The following is a 19,724-nucleotide window of genomic DNA, read 5'->3' as shown; positions in this document are numbered from 1 at the left end:
CTATGAACCTTAAGCCAAACAACTACATTAATAATCAAACATAAATCTGTGTGTATCACATAGCCAGAACATTTTAATTTAAAGTGAAATAAAAATTAAATAGCATCCATCCATGTAAAATTTATAATAGCAACAATAAAAATGACAAGAAAATAGCACATTCAACATGTCAATCCATCTTCCCCCTCAAGAAAATATCTTTTAAAAAATAATAGGACATTATGTAAAAAGATTTTGAGTAAATGAAATCTAGGAGATTTCTTCAGCTGGATATTTGAACTGAAATAAAAAATGAAAAAAGAAATTTTCAGAAAAAAGCAACTGATGTGCAAAATTGAATTCGAACACCACAATTGTGTCCAATGCTAAATATACAAATATATATGTATATCTACATATATGTATATATGTAGATATGTAGATATACATATATATTTGCTAAGTATGTGTAACTATGTGACTCAATAATAATTAGAAGCAATAACTTTGTGAGATTAAGATATACATGGAGAGAATTAACATATGACAGTAATAGTGGAAGGCAAATGCTGTGTGGATTCTCACTAGTACATGGCGGGTAGGGGTGGGAAGAATAATAATTTATATGAGCTTGTATGAGCCAATTTAATCTCCAAGGAAAATGATACAAGTAAAAGATATACATAACAGAAAGAGAAATCAGAAGTAATCATAATCAAAGGTAACCACATTAATACATCATTCTTTGATGATAATTTTTATAGAGAAAATCTAAAACAATCCAGAAATAATTTGCAAAATGAATAATGAATTTGATAATATATTGAAAGATAAGGTTACAATAAAACAACACACTGATGTTTATTTTAGTAACAAAGAGAAAATACAATTTAAATGAAGCTCCTGTTTATGAGAACGTCAAATAAAAATATCAAAGCATAGAGCTAATGAAGGCTTGTAAAACTCTCTGTAAACTCAACTAGTGGGTGACGAGAGAAACTGAGAATGCCTGAAAAATAGGGAGATGCAGGATATTCATTGGTTGGAAGAAAATCTTGGAAATTTGTCACTAAATACAAAATTTTTAAGTATTTTTAAAACAAACCCTAGAATTGTCCTGCAGATTTTAAAACATTAGGTATACTTGCAAAATTTACATAGATGTGTAAGCAATAAATAATTCTCTCTGTCTTCTATATAAAGCAAAACAATTGACATATGTTAGCAGAAAAAAAGGTCTGTATAAAGCACCTTAATCATTTCACAGTTGCTGAAGTTGTCTTCCTGTGGCATTCTGATGACAAGCATGCCAAAAAAAACTACCTCCTCTCTTCAACCCTATGAACCAATGCAGAGAAGAGCGAAGTGTTCATCTAAAAATGAAAACACATGAACACTGGTGTCAGGTAGCCAAGATCCCAGTTTAACACTGATTATCCAAGAAATGCCACATACACACACACACACACACACACACAATTAATTGAACATGGAGAAGTTGACCTAATGCCTATGTGGTATCTTCACCCTCTACATTTTAATATCTTTGTTGCAGGAAAGTACTCAGTATGCTACTCAAAGTGAAATGTGGATAACCACTCAGCCACAATACCTTTGACCTACAATTTGTTCTGCCTGCAAAATATGCTAGGAGAATGGTGGCAGAGAATTTATGGGAGTAACCAACCAAAGTCTGATTTGACTTAAGGCCCACTCCACAAGAGGGAATCGATGCCTGACATTGCTTGAGAAACTAAGAATCAGAGACTAGATAGCCTAGAGAGAGACCTATGGTAAAACCAGGGTGGAAGAATGAAAAAGAGAGAGAGAGAGAGAGAGAGAGAGAGAGAGAGAGAGAGAGAGAGAGAGAATATCAATGAAAGATTCCTAATAATAGTTTGCTATACTCATAGGGCATGGCCTTAACTAATCATCATCATAAAGGCAGCAGATGGGAACAGATTCAGAGACTCATACACAGTCAAACCTTAAACACACACAAACACACACACACACACACACACACAGAGAGAGAGAGAGAGAGAGAGAGAGAGAGAGATGCACACAACACAAAGAGAAAGAGAGACGAAGACAAAGGGAGACAGAGACAGAATTAGACAGAAGCAGAATGAGAAAGAGACAGACAGACAGACAGACAGACAGACAGACAGACAGACAGACAGAATCTATATGGAAGGTGTCCATCACATTTTCTCTGAAAACGTAAGTTGGGAGAGTGATAGGTCAGATTCCTAGGAATAGCTAGAGGGAAATAGTAGAAAGTGGATATCAATAAAAAACATTCTACACACATATGTTTTAAAGGAATAAGTATAAGTATTCTATACCCATGTTAAGTTAAAGTAAGATACCAAATTCTTGATGAAAATCTTTTGATATTTTAAAGAAAAAACTTTCAGTGCAGTATACATATGGTAATGTAGTCTTTGGAGTCTTATAGGTCTTCCTGTTAAAGTCATACCAAATCAACTCTTTCAGTGAACTCATTCTTTTTTTTTTTTTAAAAGACATGTGCAAGATGTACCTTCATATATTTTGATTTTCCCTTGCTTGTTAGTTTAGTGATGGATTATGTTTTTTAAAAGCAATAATAACTAAAGGAAGTACAGCGCTTGGTCTAGTTGTAGCACTTCAGCTATCAAATGAGTAAAGTCTAAAGAATCCTGATTGTATAATGGGTTAATAATTATTTCATACAATTACCCATATTCAGTGTCATACTGTTTTAAAACTTCAGTCATGATGAGAACTAAACTGTGTTACCTGTCATATTCTTTAGCAAGATCCATACTTTTTGTATCTTTGTGAAGGAGCTTAAATAATCCAATCTTTGTAATTTAACATTAGTAGCAGAAAAAGACCATTTGGAGATTTTTGCAAGAGTGCCCATGTTTGTCCTGATGCACTGCTCTAATCTCTGAATGCTACAGGGACATACCAACATGCACTCCATATCAGTCTTTAGTCTCTCATGCTAAACTCCTTTTATTACTTAACCTTTTAATTACTGTTGTTGCTTAAAATGTGTTCTGAATTGCTTCACTGGAAAACGTTCTAGAAAACCTCATAAAATAGATTTAGTTGGCCAAGGAATCTTACTCTTTCATATGTTCATACATGCCAGAGAATCTGAATCTTTTAGGCTCTCAGAAAGCATATGTCTTATAATTGAACTGAATTAATTTGGATAGAATATACAACATGGACAATTGTTTCCAACTTCATTGCTTACTGAATTGTAGTGATGGAGGTTGGGAAGTAAAGGATGGAATTTATTTGTGAATAATGAGCAATGAATGGAAAGTCTTCACAGGACAAGGTGGAGGCTCATGAAACACAAGAGGGGTTAGGATTCTCTAGCAGGTATACAGGCAGGAGGGGACAGAAACTTTGATGAAGGAGTAACAACAGTGGCATGAACCCATTAGAGAGGACTCAAAAATTTGTAGAGGCTGTTTCATATCAAAATAAATCAGGGTGATAAGTTGATTAGCTGCAGAAAGCTTTTGACAAACTCCTGTGGGACTGTGTAAGGGTATCTTGGTTCTTGGCTGAGCATGGGCCTGGAACCCTGAGACTCCAAGGGAGAAATGGCAGGGTTTTGTCCACACCCCCAGAACCCAGGGTCCTGACACGTAGTCTAGTCTCCATGGACCTACATTGTTCAGTCATGTAGGCCATTACAGCCCCTCCCAAAGTGCACAGGTAGAGAATATGACTACAGGCCTCAGGCCCTAGAGAGATTTACATACTAATGAAGGCCAGAGGGCAGAACTAATTAAGCATTCTTCCCCAGACCCTTCTCCCTTTCTCCCTCACTATTTAACTCAGGTCTGCCCTGAGATTCATGGGGGTACTGCAAGATCCATCTACCATCTGCCATGAAAATAAATTCTTTTGGAACCATGGACTTTCTCGTGTCTTTGTGGTCCACCATGGGAAAACATGGAGAAGGCCTTTAATGCCGAGCAACCACAGCCGTTGCACCTAACTTCCCACATGGAGGACCTCTCTGCATTCCAGCCATCCAGGACCCATATCTTCAAGCAAGCTAGCTGGGCCACCGAGTCTGCTAAACGAGTACAGTAACCAAGACTCTCCCATGGGGTGCTGCCGGGCCTTTTTCTTCTCTCTTCACCCTCGTTTCTCTTGGCTGTGGGCTGGCTGTTCATGTGCCCACAGGCCCCAAGTCTCAGTCCTTCCGCGGCCTCTCAGCGGTGTCTGTGAGCCCAAGGGCTTGAGACCAGTCACTCCCTGGCCACCTCCTGGCCCAGGGATGCCCAATCTAAGAGCTCTACGCCCCCACAGGACTTCAGACTGAGTGAGAACTCCCCCCACTGGTCCCATAGTGCACACCCAGTGCCATGTGCGGAGCGAACTGAGTCAAGACTCCTGCGTTCCAGTCTCTTTGGTGCCATGGGAATCAAAACAGTCCAACAAGATTCAAGAACCCTTGCCCGCACACACACGTGAGCTAATCATCCCCTGCAAACTCCAACAGTGGTATTAATTAGAAATGCTAGCAAATTATAAAGAAAAACTAAAAAAAAAAAAAATGTTAAAGGAACTGGAGACCAGCAAAACTGGATGAAGGTGCTGGTCTTCTACTCTTAAAAAAGCAGAGATTTTCTAGTGGTATGTGCTACATGAACCTGATATTCTTAAGGATATTCACAAAAATAGTACAGAACCTAGGGAGACATTGATGTGTTTTTTACCACAATAAAAAGAAAGAAGTCAGATTTTAGAAATAAAAGAGTGGCTGAAAATTAAGTGTTGGGGGTAATAGGATAAGAATGGGGTCAAAGGTTCAAATGGAGAAAATCCCTGAGAGGGATCCATAAATTTGCATCTGTGTCTTTCCAGTTGTCCTCTGTTTCTTTGAGTAAAGGACATGCAAAATATAAAAACCATGAAATCTAATTGAAACTCACATTTAACAGGCTGTGAGTATTCAGAATCTGCTCCATACAGGGAATGGCAAGTTAAGAACTCAAGGGCCACAAGGTTACAGAAATTTGAAAAAAATCTCAAGTTTTTATTGAAACCCTAGAAATCCAAACACATTGATAGCAAAATGCAATAGACCAGATATCTGACACTGTAAAATGAAATCAATCTCTTAGACTATGGAGAATTACTCCTTTCAAAGATCAACTTTCATAGTATCTATCATTTTTCATTCATGTTGTAAGTGTCTCCCATCTAGTAAGAAATTATATAGTTCAATAAAATATACAACACCAACTGATTAAAATTGAAAGTAAGAAAAAAAATGCCAGGAGGAACTTAGATATTTAAATTTGCAGAGAAGGCTGTTAAGACTATTATCTTAAATATATATTTTAAAGTGTGAGGAGATAGACATAAAAGGAGAAAAATAAGAATTTCCATAGAAACACTATTAAAAATTCAAATCCCCATCCTAAATTAAGGCTTTATTGGGTGGGGTTAGCAGTAGAAGACAGTATTAATACAGGCTAAATACAAATAGATTAAAAACTCATCAATCACAGCAGAATTCACAGTGCTTGGGTGGACAGAGAATTTGAATCACAGGTTTGGAAGACATGCAGGGCTTGCTCCTGCCTCACAATGTGAGTATGTGAGGAGTGCCACCAGGATGAACAAATATGTGCTGAAGATGTGGGAAAAATTAAAAAAGAAAATGGTGGGTGCACTATGAAGGGAGGGCAGAACTGGAGGTATGATGGAGGTGAGGTTAAAAAGGGGGAGAAAAAGGGAAAAAATCAATTTGTGCTGTCCCTTTCTTATTTTTTTCTTTTTCTGAATGAGAGATAGGAAGAGTGGAAATGGGAGGAGTAGGAGATGAGCACCATCATGGGTGAGATTCCTACATCATCAACAGAAAACACGAGAGAGAGAGAGAGAGAGAGAGAGAGAGGGAGGGAGAGAGAGAGAGAGAGAGAGAGAGAGAGAGAGAGAGAGAGAGAGCAAGCAACAGAGAGACAGACAGAGACAGCAAAAGACAGTAAAAGAGACAGAAAAGAGATAGAAATGAGAAAGAGAGAGTCAAGGAGACAGAGAGACAAAGATAGTGAAAGACAGAGACAAAGAGAGACAGAAAAAAGAGATAGAGGCAGAGAGACACAGAGAGACAGGGAGATAGAGGCAGAAACAGTGAGACAGAAAGAGAACAAAGAAAAAAGGAAAAAGTTAAAAAAGAAAAAGAAAGTTTAAACCACAGGAAAATTTAGGAGACAGCATCTTCCTTAGGTGCCTGTTTGTTATAGGGTTTAAAAGTTGAGAAGTGTCTATACTGAAAATTAGTATCCTATTTTTATAAGTGAAACAAGTTTAATAAAACATTAAAATATGTCATCCCCAAGTTATCCTTCTATTCCCCAGTGCTGGTGAGTGCCTCTTCTCTGTTACTGAGCATTTGCCACATCATGACACAACATGTGGACATTTTGTTTGGCTTGAACTTGGGGAGGTCATGCTGCCACTTCTGCTATAAGTTCATCAGCACAACCATTCTGTTATGTGTGGAAAACACTGCTTTCCTGTTGTTATCCACCACCTCTTAGAATTCATCCACTTTTTGGCAAAGATGCATGAGCTTTGAGAGGAAAGAACATGACACAGATGTGCCATTTGGAACTAAGCACTTCAAAGTCTCATATCTCTACCTTGATCCATTGTGGGTCTCAATTAATCTGATGAGGGCAGAAAGATATACCAAGATGTATGAATGTGTTACTAGATGTTGATTTAGTACTATGTGCGTGTAAAACAATAATAGTAATAGGTTCTCTATTAGAACCTGGGGCCTGTCTTGTCCCTGGATTTTGGCCCCAAATACAGTGCTAGTTAAGGGTTTCTTCTTGTAAAGTAGGCCTTTCCTTCCTCTTGTTCTATTCTTGTCCTTTTATTTATTTGGTAACTAAAGGCCTTTTTAGCAGTACTATATTTCATCAACCACCAAATTTTTTTATTTATCCATATACATGAGTACTGCTGAGACTAAAGAATTTTAAAGAAGTCATCCATTTACTAACCACTGTTATCAATGGGTCCAAAGCCTGATGCTCGTTTGTTCTTCTTTCTCTTGATGAAAAGATTGTACACTTCACTTAGGTTTTAGCCATAGGGTTATGCTATTTCACCATACTAGATTTTTTGTTTGTTTGTGCCATCATTAAACACCAGCAATTGAAATCTTTCATTTCATCTTAGTTGCCTGATCATTTTTTTAATTTCCATTGACAGGTTTGTTGATGAGGAAAGGAAGATGTAGGTCTTCATAACTATTCTTGTGAATAAGAATAGTTCTAAGGAAACAGAATAGTTCATCAAAGGTTTTACAAAATCATGAAAGCTACTCAAATCTGAAACCTCATTACTATTAGGACCATAAATAGAACTTCAGCAAACATTAGTACCACAGTTTTCAAAACTCTCATGTGTTTTTTATTCTGTCTTTCTAAGGATCTTTTGTTATCTTGTTAGAACATTATGAAATGTAATACTTAGATTCTTCCCTGTCTTTGTAAGATTCAAGGCCAGCAAGGGAGACACTGGTTACGAGTGATCCCTGAGTTCTGGTCACAGTGTAATATATCTTTTGGCATGTGTTTCTCATATCTGTACTCGACCTGTATTATAATATATAATATAAAATTCAGTGGAGATGTATATCTTATAAACCACTTTATAGTCATAAAACATATTCATAACTAACTTTATACTATATATGCCATATATTAATATTTTGAATTCCAGTCATCACAATTAGAAACACTATATAACACCTGTTTGTCCTTTACTTTTAAATCACAACAGCAAAATAGATAGACTAGATCTTCAATGTCAACTATATACATTATCTGGCTACTGTGAATCTGGATCTTAAAAGCAATTTATCAACATAGTAAGTACCTTCTTTCCTGAATTCATTCATTCACCTAAACCTGATTTTCATCAATATGGTAATTTTTACGCTAAACTCTCATTTGTTTCTTCCATTGCCTTACTTGGATAGATAATTTATTATCTTTTTCTTTCTAATTTTTACTCCCTCTGAGTTGAGAAAGTTCATTTATATATCTACTGATGGTGTTTTTGCATCCCCTTGCAATGTGAACTTATCAGCTGTTTTGCAGCTCTGAGCTGGATCACTTAATATTAGTCAGAAATAAAGATATAACCAGCATGGGGTATTACCAGTATGCAAAGGAAATTTAGTTGATTTGATTTGAGCCAAGTTGTGTTAAAATGCCTCCAAACCACCTCATGTAGTTTGCTGCCAATTTACTTTAATTTGTTCCTGATCCATGGGTGTGCAAGGGTTTATGTTCTTTTCTCTACTTAAATGCCTGTAATCAATGCAGCATCTAGTTTAAAATACTCCAGTATCCTACTCACTCCCTTCTTTTTATTCCCTCTCTAAGACCAATAGCTTTAGCCAAAACTTCCATTCAAACCACCAGAATTACACTCTTGCTTCTAAAGTAATTCAAGAGAGACAGTCCCCTATTTCTGTAACTTTATTATTTTCTGCCTTACCTTGTAGACATTTCTATATCCTTATTTACTTTTGAGAAAGTCCAGACTGATAGTATGTATGCTTCTTTGTCCCTTTGTCAAGCTGAAGAAGGCTGCATAACCATGCTGGCTAATCTGACATAAAAAGCATACCTGTAGTCCTTGCAACTCAGAAGACTGAAACAGACTAGTTCCTTGAAACTATGTATTTGAGACAAGCCTAGGCAGCATAGACAGGATATTGAGAGAGAAAAAAGAATAATAAGTTTGTGATTTAAACAGTCCTTTGAAATTCAAGTCCAGTTTTCAAATACTAAATGACCATAAGATAGAAATAGTTAGAGTGGCTACTAAAACAAGTGCGACTTTAAACAAGATAATCTGGCACTGTACATGAAAGACTGATATGTGCTGGATGTAATGGCATACACCTTCAAACCCAGCATGTGGGAGGCAGAAGCAGGTGAATCTCTGTAAGTTAGAAGTCAACCTGGACAGCCTATTCTACACTATAGAGAGCCTGTCTGAAAAACAAAAACAAACTAAAACAACAACAAAGATGATATTTATCACAATTCTGATGGTGCTGTGGAATGACTTCTAATTAACAAACAATAATCCAACAGAAGCTCAGGATGAAGGTTATGTCTATCTTAGGAAGATCGAGCTTTTACCAGAAAACTAAGGAAGTCAGAGTGTGTGTGTGTGTGTGTGTGTGTGTGTGTGTGTGTGTGTGTGTGTTAGAGAGAGGAGGGAGGGAAATTAGATAAGAATAAGGGAGCACTGGCCAGGAAACTGAACTCTTCAAAGGCACATGAGCACTTTTAAGGGTTATTTCATTTAACTCTAGGGAAAAAAAAAAGAAATTCAGAAATTGAAGATAGAACTACATGATTTAAATTTACTTTTTTTCCATCCCTTTGCTATATGGGATTACATCTGTGGTAAAGAAAGAAAGAAGCAGAGTAATACCTTTTGAGACTTTTGCAATGTTTTAGATGAAAGGTTTTGATGAATCAAAGCATGTTGGAAAGGATGGATTGATCAAACAATAACTAGTGCTCTATTGTCCAATCTTGAGCATCCAAATAACCTAATTCAGCAGTTGCCATCAGCATACAATTAACCTCAGGACAAAGGGCAGAAAACCATATTGAAGATTCTGGTTTCTCTTCTCTCATTAATTAATATCTAGCTTTTCTTCCTAACTCCCAGTACCATACCTCCTGACACATCAGGTTCAACATTTGAAACAGAACCAAAGACCCTCCACATTTCATGATCAGCTCTACTCCCTGATCAGACCTAGGAAGCATACTGGCTTACTTCCTTCTTTTCTGTGATAATACTCTGAAAAAAATCAACTTAAGTGGGAGAGGATATTTTGGCTCACAGTTCTAGGGCACAGAGTATCTAGCAGGAAGCCAAGGCAGCATAAGCTTGAGGCAGAGTCATATGTACAGTCAGGAAGCAGAAAATGACAAATACTCTATTTATGCTAGGTTAACTTTTCCTTCTGATGCAGCCCAGCACCAAAACTCAGGAAATTGTACCACCACTTTTAGTTTAAGTCTTATTGTCTCTATTAATTGAATAAAGAAATTGTACATATCAATGGTCAGAGACTAATGTATTTAAAATAATTTCCCATATTCATGCCCAGAGGCTTGTTTTCTCTATAATTATAGATCTCTTGAAGTTGTTAGTCAATATTAATCATTATACATACCTACTTATTGATTTATAACATGGTGAAATTCTCCACTAGAATTTTTTGCCTTAATCTGATTCTTTTTATATGACAATCTATCCATCTAAACACTCAGAACACAGTCCTATGGTCTACTTATAGAAGTCTTCATTCTACAGGGTGCCTCATATATAATCCCTAATAAATCTTACTACCTGTAGCTTCAAGATATGTTTCAAACATACATGACAAACTTGAATACTTTGTAACCTCAGTGATTTATACAAGAAATTTTAGAGTCCTTTGCCTGATCACTCAAAAAGAGTCCTCCTTTATTAAAACTCAAATGGACTCTGCACTGAGATAACTCATAGTGATATTTATTTTAAGCATGTGAGTCAGATCATATCACTGACTTAGTAAAAGCACTATAATATTTTTCCTGTTACATTTTGACAAAATTTCACTCTGGTCAAATGCTGTAAGTTTGTTGTTTCTTAAATAATGTAAGTTTTTTTCCACCTCCATCACTTTGCATTTGCTGTAATACATGACCCTCACATGTTATCCTGCCATACCTTCTTATGCTCAGAATATGCTTCAGTGATAAACTTTCCATAAACTTTTCACTGGGAAAGTAGCTACAGTCATAAACTTCAATAGTATTTATTAATTTCTTTAAGTGTACTTAGCCCAAAGCAACACAACTAAAAATCATGGGTTGGAATTTGCAAACCTGTGAAACAAAATACATAATTCTTTTTTTAAAAAAGATTTTAAATTTTAAAAATACTTTTAAATCTGTCAGGAGAACATAAATCTAATTAAAACAATAAAGTTTCCTGGAATTGTTCTAGATACATGAAAATCATTTTGTAAAGACTCAGCCAATAAATGAATAGTGAAAAAACAATGTACCCAGCAAAGTTATTGGGTCATTGTAGGTTGTAATTACTGAACCAACAGATGGGGACTAACTTTTTGATTCATATATTTTAGTGTGCAATGTTCTTATTCATGCTATCCAGTAAGATTATTTTTCACACAGACTTATCTAACTGACTTGAAATGATGTCCTGGGGTTCAACAATGTTTTCTTCATTTTGCTATATTGCCATTACCTAGTCACTATAACTAGAACTTCAAGTATTTTTAGTTATATTATATAACTATAATACCAGCATCCTTGTTTGTATTTATGACACACCATCTAGCTTATTATGATGTTTATAATTGTATTTTAAAATTCATAGTAGGCCACTGCTTTTCCCTAAGCTTAGCTTAGGAGTGTCATGGCAAATGGTTAATATTCCCATTGACAGCTAGAAAACCACAAGAGAGTATTGAAGTAACTTTTTCAAGGTTACCCAATGAATCATTGCCAGTGCTAGAATTAGATCCCATAACTCATTCTTATTTAGGAAAGCACTTTTATTCTGGTTCTCAGATACACAGGGAGAACACTGTGTCTCACCATCATTTTTCATTGGTGAGTTTAGAATAGACAAGACCTAAATCAGCTTCATAATAGAGGTCTTTATTTCATTTTGGAGGTTCTATGAAATATGGCCAAGGATCATTAAATGTTACAGATGGGTTTAAGCTGAGATTAGTTTATTGATCATTAATCAGCTAGTGAGCTTCTTAATAATTAATTGGAAAAATGTTGCTAAATTGTTCAGAGTTCATTGTACTTACAATGAAAGATGTCTTCAATCAATTGTGAAAATATAAAAAGTTATGTCAACATGTGTATAATTGTACTGCCTTGCATTGAATATTGCTTATACAGAAATAAATTAGCAGACAATTTGGCAGATCTTCTCTGTGGCTCGTCCTTCACCTTGGCTTTGTTTCCTTTAGCATCCCCTTCAGCCTTTCTTTTGGGCATGGCGGCGGCAGGGGACGTCGGTGCTGAATGCGGGTATACAGGGGACCAAAGGCAGATTCTGGCTTCATGTCAATAAATTCTTATTATAATTTATTTATTTATTTATCTGGCAGATTTATATAAGTAGTATCATTACTATGTGTGTTATTGTTAAATGGAGTCTTAAGGTATTGAGAACTATACAAAAATCAGAATACTCACTTAAACCTGATTTTCTTGAATGTCTAATTGTGCTTCAGAAATTATTGATTTAGAACTCAAAGTAATGTTTGTGACTGTGTGGCAGTTCAGTCTCACAATGCCCAGATTCCTTTATAAATACATATTCATAACAAAGGGTAAAATTTGTCATCATAAGAGTTAAAAAAGAGATATTCTTTTAATAGCTGCAATTTCATAACAAGAAAAAAATTGAAGAGTAAAGAAGGAAACCCAAACTTATACAATAAGTCAAAAACAATTAAACTTTAGTTTATTTTTTATCATCCTTGAGTTTTCAAAGAAGGGCTTATACAAGCTAATCACATGCTATACTACTAAGGGCACCTGGCTCAGATGTATACTTATCTAAAAACCAAAATGGTTGTTTTTGAAATTCCATATAGTATTTAGTATTATTATTCATTTTATCTGAATTTTAAAAATTGTTGCAATTAAATTGCCAAAGATTAAAATAAACATATCAAGAGGTTCTGTCTCTGAAAAATCATAAAGGGAAGGGTTTTCATTATACATTTTAACAGGAAGGATGATGCAGCATCAAAAATTATGTATTACCATAAATCTGTGTTCACAGAAACAAAGCAAACTAACCCTGTCTGGAGAAGTTTCTAGTATTGTGTCCATTTTATTAGTGGCTGATGATAAAGCAACCCTGTCCCCTAGAACACCTCCCCAAGTGCCAGCCTTATCAAGAAACCCCTTCGCAGCACCTGTTGTGGGCTGCACAGCAGACTGGTTAGATGAGAAATTGTGGTTAGACCACAGCAATTCCTGTCTGAAGAAGCTCTAGAGCAGTAAAACGGTGATGCACATTGAAGTCTGACGTCTGCAGACTCAGTACAATCTGTCAGATTGTTTTCCCAATTCCTGAAGAGTGGCCTTTTTCATCTTGAAAAGGACTTGTAAGTTGATCATATAAAATTGTGCTCACTGCAGAGAGGTTTTCTATCTTCCCTGCAATTTCTGCTTGCTGAGATATTTTTTTCCATGACTTTTGATTGAACAAGGAATTCTACCATCAGTTGTCTTCTGTCTTTCTGGGCTACTGTAAATGCATCTTTCATATATTCTATATGCTTACATTTTAATCACAGAGAATCAAAATACCGTACGTGTACAAATTTTGCAGATTATCAAGAAATTTCTTAAAATACTTTTTTTAAATTCCTTGTCTTTACCTTCTATGCTGTAAAGTAAATACTATTTCATGACATATAAAAGTCACACAGACTCATCAGGAAAGACCCAAATTCATGTCTATATTACCACATCAGTGTAGGGGACTATATAATTAAAGCCAGCAGAGCCCAAATTTATCTGTTTTCTTAATGAATTATGGTCTGAACCAAAGGGCATATGATGTGTTCTTACACTTGTCACTTCAAAAGTGGATACAAATAAGTAAACATGAACTCATCAGCATAATTGTGATGTCTCTGATAAATATGAACTCTAAAATAATCTCTCCAAGTTGCAGCAATTAATTTCTATTTATTATAAAAGAGAAGGATATATTTTACATTTATTTCATGAAGACAAAAGAACCTCTTCCCACACACACAGAATTAAGTATTTTATGTTTGTAACATGATATGAAGAAGTTTGCCTCCCAGATCAGTAAATTTACTTACAAGTCAGATGAAAAAATTACCTTTGAGTGATAGATATTATCTAAAATTTAATGTATACTCTAAAAAATAGCACATAATATAGAGTCTACATTTAACATAAGACAAATTTGTTGACAGATAATATCAGCAAAAGGAGAAAATAATTTGCTAAAATAATCTGTGTTATTGTTAGCAATCTCAGTAAGTGGAACCTGACATGGAATAGCCTGGATGTATTGTATGTGCAAGTGAGGAAAGGTTGTCTGAGAATGCAGAAGAAGATACGTGAGCTCTTAAGACAAGGTCTAGTTTTTGAAGTGGGTAAAGTGGAAAATGTTGTTCTCACATATCTACCTTGAGAGAAAACTATGCCTACTTATCATAATCCCCATTTCTAGCTCAAACTATTTTTTCATGTGTTGTTCGATGAATTTATGACAATGGTATGTCACTTTATTTCCATAAAATGTGAAAACAAGACTGTGCTTATTCTATCCTTTATTCTTTGATCAGCAAGAATTAGCAAGACTGATTGCCACACAAGAAAAGATGGATTCTAAAGAATTTTTCTTTCACTGCTTATACTTGTGGTTGACATTGAGCTAACCAGGCCTTAGTAACCATTTCTTTAAAATAATTTTAAGTGGACTGAAATTATTTTCTCCTCTTTTGTAGCTTGGGCTTATTTTCCTTGAGGGTACTCAAGTATTCATGAAGTTCTCAGTATTCATGAGATATTCACTATGGTATTCAGAGTAAAACCTGTCTAACCACACCCCTCTTTGTAGCTGCCAGTGGTCCCATTATCAATGCCTGCCTTCTGAGATCTATATAGCCACATAAAAAAGTATTTGAGGGACTGGTGTTTTGTTTTCCCGGACATTCCTAGTTGTTTGAAAGATGACTAGGCAGTTGATGTCATGGCAGAAAGATGACTGTATCCATGTTGATATCATGGAATACTTCTCATCACTGAGCAACAAAGGACTTGAGGAATTTAAGAGAAAAATATTTTTCAATTTTGATTAATGTGGTTACTGTGTTTATTTTTTATTAGATCATAAATTTTAAGTAAATATATTTCAGTAAAAATATTCAGTAAATATTTCAGTAAATATATTGAGTAAATATACTAAAAGGTAAGTAAGAAAAAAATTGCAGTATTTGCCAACATCATTTCAATTCCAAACAAACTTTAGATAACAGCTGACTGGAAAATCTAAATTCTAAATACAAACATAGTTATGTCTTTGCTTATTTCTGTTTGTTAAGATTAAAATATAAAGCTACTTTTTTGGTATATTTTTTTGCCTCTTCCTCTCTTTGCAGGATTATTTCCTGCATTTTTAAATACTCTCACTAAATTTTCCAGAATTTATTGCATAGATTTTTTTTATCGAGTATCCATGGTTCTAAGCACTTATATTATTTCCATTTCCCATATCCCCAAAATTATAATTTCTTCTGCTTGAAAGACTGTCTCCTTCACTCAATTCAAGGGGAGTTTAACCTTGGTTTTTCATGAGACACCTTCCTACTACTGTTTCTAGTTCTTCGCTACTTGTCATTTCAATGTTATAATTTGTGTGTTTAATTGGTGGTCTTCCAACCACTGTGCTTTCTTTTATCTTGATGACTTTCCAATTAGACTGCAATTTTCTTTGTGACACAATTGTATAAAAACTTTGCCAAACTTAGAATCTTCCAGGTTGCCAACATAATGATAATAAACCACAAAAGAAAAAAGTTCAAAAGATAATTTCATGTGTAAAAATGTTATATTTGTTTTCACTAAAGAAAATATTCAAACTAATCAAAGAGTTAAAAATCAAAGTCAAACAGTCTTTATTAAGAAATGAATGATATTGTTGAGCTCTCAATAACAACTTCTCCTGATCATTAGCTTTGTGCAAACAGTGATTTATTTTGGCAATTAAGTGTTTTAAAATGCGTTATTTCATTTTTCTTCTCTGTTCATCCAAAGCTAAAGTAGTGTTGGTTTTCTCAGTTTTGTAGTGATTTCCCCCTAGATAGCAGAACAGTTAGAAGACAAAAGTTCAAAGAAAGGTTAATGGATAATATTAGCTGAGCACAATCTTCATAACCCTCAGCACCTTAGTGAAAAGATAAGTTGTGATATTGTGAATGTTACTCCTTTGTAAAAATAATAATAATTTAAAAATCTACCAGTGTTCTTAAACCTACCTATTAACAACAATTGGATGCTGTAACTAATTGGATGGCAACTACCATGAAAGATTAAAAACCATATTAGATAGATTTCAGTGATAAGAAATGTTCACAAAGGGCAAAGAAACATTTTTTAAAAATGCTTTCTTTAGGTTGTATTTTTCTGTATATTCTGAAGCTAGCTTTCTGAACAAGGAAGATTCCAGACCTATCTTCATTTTAGAAGAACAAAAGAGATCAATAAACCTTTGGAAACGTATTTAGAAATATAGCCAGAGGCAATCCTGACTCTGAATCAAGCACTGTAGATTAGGTGTCATTGAGACTGTAACTTCTTTTATATTCAGTTGGTCCATATCAACGGCATATATTAGTAAAGTTCTGTGTGAAATTAGATAAATGCAAATAGCATATACTTACTACTTCAATCCTTCCTTCATCTATGCAACCCACATGACCTTAGAAACCGTGTGAATTCACTAGTCAGCCTCCAAATACTAGCCCACTTCTCTAAGCTTTCATGTGTGAGAGAACATGCAACCGTGTCTTTCCATATTTGGTTCATTTCACGTCATAGAATATGATTCAGTTCCTGGACATTTTCTCAATTTCTCTAAATACATGCATTTTTGTTTGGATAGTAAAACATATTTCATGAATAAATGAGAAAATGAAGAGATATGCAAGTTCAGGGTCAAGATGATCAAAATAATACTCCCTGATTTTTTTCCCTTTGGGATGTGAAAACAGTATCAGGAATGTTGATTCTTACAGAAGCAAGTATAACAATCTTATTTTCTCCCAGAGGTGGGGTGATTTTACGTGCGCATGCACATACACACACACATACACACACACACAGACAGACAGACACACACACACACACACACAAAGCACAAACTCGGCCAGTAATTAAAAGGCAAAGTAAGCTATAAAGTGCATCTCCTAAAACCTAAAATGGAGTACTTATTTTTAGATAATGAGTCTAACAGATAATAAAAAAGGATGGAATTTGTCAACATTTCCTATTTCTCCTGTCAGTTTACATTGAATTATTTTTGCCATTTTTTTGATTGTCAAAAATATTCTTTTATTTCATCAAAAAATAAATTCTGTGCAGCTAAAATATACACCAGAATGTTTGCTGTCACCTTAGATATTGAGTTATCCATCCTGGCATATATTTGCTTGAGATGTAAAGTAGAAGTCACTTTCAAATATCATAATTTATGACATGTAAGGTAAAAGAAAGGAGGTACAATTAGTAAGACTTTAATCTGTTTCTTCAGTACTCTAGATTATCCTGATGCAGGTCTAATGCATGGCTCTTCCTTCTTTGGAGGGTTCTACTATCACCCTTATCTGACAGCTAGAAAGTTAGGAATCTACTCTGAAAGCTTTGCCACTGTTGGATTAGAGATTTACTCTGTCACATTACTGCCGCTATCAAGATGATTGGGCAAGGAAACCTATGTGTGTCGAATATTCTTTAGATTCTATGCTGAACTATCTTGCACCTACTGATTGAACTTGATAAGGAGGACAATCATCCTGATCCCTGGTGTGATTTCTCACCATTCATGCTAATTTCATCTAATCCACAGAGCAGGTTACATTGTTTGCTGGAGGCATTTTCTCCACCCACGTGTCTAGCCTACTGAAAGTGTCTCTTCTGTAGTTTGAAGAGTAGATTTGTTAGCTGCTCAGGCTAATAAAATGAATTGCTTTCCTTGGGGGAAAAAAGGTTAGTTAAGCTTGCTAGCAAAGGCCTTAAAGTCTTAGCTTTGTTAAGACCATGGTACTGCAGCTGTGACAGAGACTCACTGTGAACACAAAGTTCTCTTGTGCCTCTATCACCTCAGCCAGTCTCATGGGGAGGGAAGAGTCAAGGCGAGCCACAGAACTCAAGAGAACTCACCCTGAGTGCTGCCACACAAGTCACAAATACCTACATGAATTTGTGCTTATCTTCTTAGTCACACTGATCAGCTTGTAGCAAGGAAAACTGTGGTCTGGGAATTTGCAATTGCGGGAGTCTGGTTGATTGAAGACATTGTTCATGTGGTTTCTGATGGAAACATTTGGTTGGGGGTTTTAATAAGACACCATGTTTTCCCACTGTCTATAATGCTTGTTCTTTTTAAGTTGAAGTTTGTGTTGGTGACTGTTATCATGGTTGGTTATCATGTTATTGGTTTCTGTAATATCCTGAGGGTTATGAATGCCCAGACTTACAGACAATAGGTTTCATGCTTATCTACAAGAAAGTCTTAAGCTATAGGATAGATCACCATTGAGTCTTACTATTTTTTAAGACAGGGTCTTAGTCTCTAATATTACTTAAGCTGACCTAGTACTTTGTTTGTAATGTATGCTTGCCTGAAACTCATGGAACTTCTCCTGTTTTAGTATCCCAAATGCTGGAATTACAGGCATAAGCCACTACACTCACCATGCAATGAATCATTTAGGCATCAGATTGCCAGTATTACATTTGGTTAAGCATTATCAGCCATTTTTATAATGTTTCCTCTAAATTTTATAATTTGATGAGCTTTAAGAAAGTACACAATTATTTTCAATCTTATATGAAAAAACAAGTCTTAACTTAAAGTTCTCATCCTTAAACTTTGTTTTTGGTTACTTATATCCTAACCTTAAACATAGTGGTATTCAACAAAGAAGAAGCTTGTGGAAGTCAAACATTTCTTTTCACATCTTGGATTCTCAGTCTTTGATAAGTGCCAAAATTTAGATTTCATTTTTCTTTAATTAAAATATGATCGTGTCACTTCCCCTTCTCTTTTTTCCTACCCCTTCTCCATCCCTCTCAGTCCCACCCCACATTCACAGCTTCCTTTTCCTTTAAACCATGGTTCTAAACTTTGCTAATGCTGTGACCCTTTAATATAGTTCCCCACACTCTGGTGACCCCCACAATAAACTTACTTTCATTGCTGTTTCATAACTGTAATTTTGCTGTTATAAACTATACTGTAAATATCCATATTTTCTGATGGTTTTAAGAGACCCCCATGGAAAGTTCATTTGACTTACAAGACATCTCAACTCACAGGTTAAGAAATCATTGCTTTAAAATATTTTTCTCACGCAATATATTCTGATAACAGTTTCCCTCTCTCAACCCTTTCTAAACCCTTCCCACCTCCAACCCACACAACTCCACACACATTCTTTCTCTCTTTAGGAAAAAAAGAGAGAGAGAAAAAAAATAACAATAAAAAACAGAGCAAAAAAATTAAAAAACCCCACAAACAAGAAGCACACAAAACCTCTAAAAACTCAAAATCAGAAACTATAATACATGGCATCATTTCTTTAACAATTCTTGCTACATTTTCATATAAGAAAATAAGATAATCACACAACCTGCTAAGACCACACTCCATGTCTGTGATTCTAGTATTCGATACTGTGTTTCAGTATTAGACAACCAATTGGGAGTATCTTAAGGTCAATTGTTCTCTCTATTTTGACTAGCTGTGGCCTTCTGTAAGTTTCTTGCAAAAAGAAGCTTCTGTAATAAAGAATAAGTCCTATATTTATCTGTGGGTATGGGAATATATATAAATCTATAATTCTTCACAAATTA

Source organism: Grammomys surdaster, unplaced genomic scaffold (genome assembly GCF_004785775.1).
Source record: "Grammomys surdaster isolate TR1022 unplaced genomic scaffold, NIH_TR_1.0 125692, whole genome shotgun sequence".
Lineage (NCBI taxonomy): Eukaryota > Metazoa > Chordata > Mammalia > Rodentia > Muridae > Grammomys > Grammomys surdaster.
This window is presented reverse-complemented; position numbering follows the sequence as displayed.